Source organism: Triturus cristatus, chromosome 1_2 (assembly GCF_964204655.1).
Source record: "Triturus cristatus chromosome 1_2, aTriCri1.1, whole genome shotgun sequence".
Taxonomy (NCBI): Eukaryota; Metazoa; Chordata; class Amphibia; order Caudata; family Salamandridae; genus Triturus; species Triturus cristatus.
In genome coordinates, this window is record NC_140580.1 from 566,890,312 (window position 1) to 566,895,016 (window position 4,705).

Consider the following 4,705-nt stretch of genomic DNA (forward strand, 5'->3'; position numbering starts at 1 on the left):
GACCAGACCTGAGCCAGAGTAAGCATCTTGAATTTTTCCTTTTTGAGGAAGTAGTGGAGGGTTTGCAGATCTAGGATAGAGTGCAGGCCCTTTTCCTTCTTCGGGACCAGAAAGTAGCTGGAATAAAAACCACAGCCTACTTCTTGCACCGGAACCCTCTCTATGGTTCCCTTGGCCAACAGTCATGACTTCCTCCTGAAGTTAAGTTAGGTGATACTCCATCAGCCTGTCGTAACTTGGAGGCATGGAGGAAGGGGTAGTCACAAAGGGGAGGGAGAAGCCCCTCTGAACTATCTGAAGAACCCACCTGTCTGACGTTATGTTTTGCCAATGGTGGCGGTGATGGCATGATCTTAAAGGGTGAACTATAAGGGTTTGGAGACAGTTTGCTGGGATTGGTGTACTGACCCAACCTCTGGCCACCCAGCCCACGTGGGTCAGAACGAGTCGCACCCATGGCCACATGGTTGCTGAACTTGCGCGTCATTGTGGCTGGGGAATGGCTGGCACAGCTGAAAGCATCTTCCGTAGCTATTAAAGGGGTGAAAAGCAGAGGATGTGTGGCCACTGAGAGGCCCAAGGACTTGGCCTTATAGAATGCGTGTTCCTATAGCGCTCCAGGGCCATGTCTGCTTTGTCTCCGAAGAAACGGGTGCCATCAAAGGGCATGTCCATGAGGGAAGCCCGACCATCCACAGAAAAGCCATAGGTTTTCAGCCAGGCTTTACATCGAACAGCCACTGTCGATCACGTCGCTCTGCCCAGAGAGTCGGTCGTGTAAAGCCCACACCGAATGGTGAACTTTGCCGCATCACTCCAGTCTGATCCTGCTTGAGAGAGGAGGGCCTGGGACTCTTCTGGGACCTGAGGCAGCACTTGCACAACCGTTTCCCACAGGGAGTGGGAGTAATGGCCCAATAGGCATGAGTGTTCACCAACTGCAATGCAAGGCTGGCAAAACAAAACATTTTCTTACCCTAACTATCCAGCCTGTCCGGAAGTAGGGTGGTTGGTGAGGGAAATTTGGGCTACCTGGTGCAGGTTGATGGCAGCAGGCTTCTATCCTATTCACAGGAGCTCCTGTGCTGGTCTTGCACCAGGTTCCCAGAAGGAAATCAGTCAAGGCCTCAGTGAATGACCAGAAGGTGTTCCGAGGGGGAAACAACCAGCTGCAGGACCTCAGTCAAGATGTTTGTCTTGACTTCCACCGAACGGAGATGAAGGTCCAGGACCTCAGATGCCCTACTCACCATCATAGCTAGGCTTTCCTGTTTTCAGTTTCTATTTTTGTTAAATTCTGGTGGGGTTTTTTCAGTGTTTTCAAGTGATTTTAATACCTTAAAAAAACAGTGGTTATCAGTGGTTACACATTTTCGTGCCACTAAAAACAACAGAAACTGTGTTTTTCCGGTGTTATGGAAAGTTTTGCTTTTATTATTGCTTGCTTTTTGCACTGATTGTGCATGGTATATAGACAGTGTACGTACAGTGTATATGAGGTCCAAATACATTTTTGCAAATCAAACTTATTGCAGTACACCATACAATACTTCTTCAGTGACTTTTTGGTCATGTGCGCTCGCTCTTTTCTTCCTGAAAAGGCTTTCTCAACATTGGCACTTGAGAAGGGCAACGCCAAAACAGCCAGTACACAATTTGCTATCTCTGGCCACTGACATAGCTTTCCATGCCAATACTGGTGCACTTGAAGATTGCAATTCTCTGGGCAAGTTCTGCAACATTTGCGTTGAACTGGGCGCTTATGCCCTCAGAGTTATTGAAGCGGTCAAAAATGAAGCAGCACTTTTGAAACTACGGAGAAAATTCCCCTTTATGGAAGGGATCTACATCTTGTAAGAGTACCACAGTGAGGTTTCATTGACTTCAAATGGCATGGTTGGTGAAGGGACGTTTCTATGCATCACTGCAAGCCATTTCTCATACATTGTAAAATAAAAGTTCCCAAATTGCTCTTCAACATTGCTTTGCTTACCAAGCGGCAAGCCCTCAAACATGGAACATGTTGCAGTTCTTAAGTCACTAAGCGTGTTGCCTAGCCTACTCTCAAGGAGATGTTTCACATACACACCAATTATGCTGAACACTTGGCAGACAAGGGTGTTTTCAGACTCTAGTTTTTTTTATTATGAACACTACAGCAGTTATGTTTTCCTGTAAAAATCTAAGAATGCAGTACAGTGTACTTTCTTCACATCACTATCAATATGAGACCAAAGATCCTCACATTTCTTGCCTTTGGCATCATCACTCAGCAAAAATTCTGTAAACGGTTGCCACATGGATAATATAGCATTCACAGCCCCTTGGACTGAGAACCATCAGCTAAGTGACACAGTTGGGATGACTCTTTCTTTGATGCCCCACAAAGCACAAAATGAGAAATATTTGCGTTTTAGTTCCCGTGCATAACAAAACAGTGCACCAGAATGGATGAAAAAGTTAATAGAATTCTCCTTAACTCTGAAGATAATAAAGATGCTTTCAGCATACCATCTAACAAGTGGCAAGGATCTCTTACAGGTAAGCACTTCAGCTCAGGTATCGATTTTGTCAGGTCATCACACAACATTTTCATATACGTAGCTGAATCACTGCAAATACAAACAATATCACTCCAATCTTTGTTGAACTTGGAAGAACCTTATAGCAGCAGCATTCCAAGTGACACTGCATTCCATGTTTTCCAAAAGTCTGGTGTCATGTTTTCACCACTATCCCATATACTTGGTGATAGCACTCTTATCACATATACTTGTCACTAAACCTTACATTGAATGTTTTAAGCCTGAGGTGTTGCCAATTCACCTACTATCAATATTGACTCACTAGAAACTGGGGGCTGATGGATCAAGGGTTTTTACCCATTTTCTGTGGGTAAATGTGATGGCAAATATTGGGAAAGATTCTTATGAAACCAGACATTTTACCTATCAGTGAAAGACTCAAAAGCAGCCAAAATATCAAATATGATTTTGATATGTCCTGATTCTCTACAGTTTATAAAATAATTGAACAAGACCTAAAACATGCTTCTTAACCCGGAATATTTAGACCAAAGACCAGAAAACCGAAAAAAGCAAGAGGAAGAACAAACAATATTTTAGTGACATCCCTAAACAAAACTCAAGCAGAATAATGTTAGCCCATTCTTTCTTGATTCTAGTTTGTATAGCCAAGTTATATTGTATTGGCCCCTTCAGGAAGAAAAAAAATGACTCTTTAACTCTTCTTTTCCTTTCTTTGAATGGCATTTATTTTGTGGTTGTGCAGGTGTTTTTTCAGTGTTTATATGTTCACACTGGTGAGGGCTATTTCCCTTTCTGTGGGGTTTTATCAGTTATTATAGGTTTAAACCTAAAACCAGACAGCCTAATCATAGCATATTAAGCTTCCTTCTCTGAAGTCACGGTAGGGGTGAGAAAGCAGGCCAGAATCTGGAGCGGTATCCAGTCCACTGGGCTCACCCAATTCCTCATACTGGTCTATTGCGTGCTTAGGCTGGTCTTGTAAAAGGGTCCAGAAACCCCTTCCAATCTTCCTCCGTTCCTAGTCCTTCAAAATAATGCTGAGGAACTGACCTAAGACTTAGGTCACCAATCCAGCTCTCGGTCGTCAGGGATAAGAATGGGGCAGGTGCTGCCGGGATTCTCAGCGCCTGTTGCAGTGGCACGACCGGAGTTGGTCCCGATCCACCACCAGATCCATTGGGGGCACTAGAGTCGCCAGCGCTGAAACTGATGGAACCCCCCCTCCGAGCTTCCAGGGCCCGAAGCATGTCGTGCAGGTCAGGCCACCCAAATACGAGGCACATGGCATCATAAAATTCCTTTAGCTGAGAGGTGTTGCTCTGGCTCTCAGGAAGGCAGGGAAGCGCAGAGCCGACCCAGGTTCCGCAGAGCAAGGCCTAGAGCGCCCAGACTCCATCATGTTGGCGAACGAACAGGCAGATGTTTGCATTTCTTATGCCACTTACCTGACCTACCGGACAACTTTGAATGAGAGGATGAGTACTTCGGTCTCCCAGAGCAGTGCCCAGACCTTCTTCTCAACCGAGAGAGAAACCTCTGGGGCGAATGACGCAGTCTCGAGCGGGGCCGCAAGCAGCTTTAGGGACTGCTCCCTTAAAGCTTTTGGAGCCATGGCCTGGCAGTCTGAGCATGACTTCAGGTGGTGGTCACGCTTAAGGCACCAAACACCAATCTAGTGTGGCTCCATCACTAACATGGCGCGGTGGAAGGCGCCGCACAGTTTGAATCCAGAAATCTTCTTTAACGGTTGGAAAAAACCTATACACCAAAAAATGCTCGACAAAATGTTGAAAAAGGCCTGTCAAGAAGTGACAGAGGGTAGCTCTCTTCACGGATCTGCGCTGGCTTGCACGGAAAGAAAAGAACTGACATCAGTGCACTGAGGTGTTGCCTATATAGATGACATGGATGTCACAACAGAGGAGAGGACACCAACAACGTCACGCAGAGCCAACCGATGCCACCTACAGGCAGCAAGGGCATTGCTTGAAGAAAAATCTTCCAGATTCAGTCTGACACCTGGCAAATCCAAAGGTAAGGAATAAGATGTCTCCATCAGATGGTATTGCACACTATTGACAAGGTATACCAACTATAATTACGGTGACCCTAAATAATTATATTGAACGGCAAATTTTATCACGTGCTACTCAGTA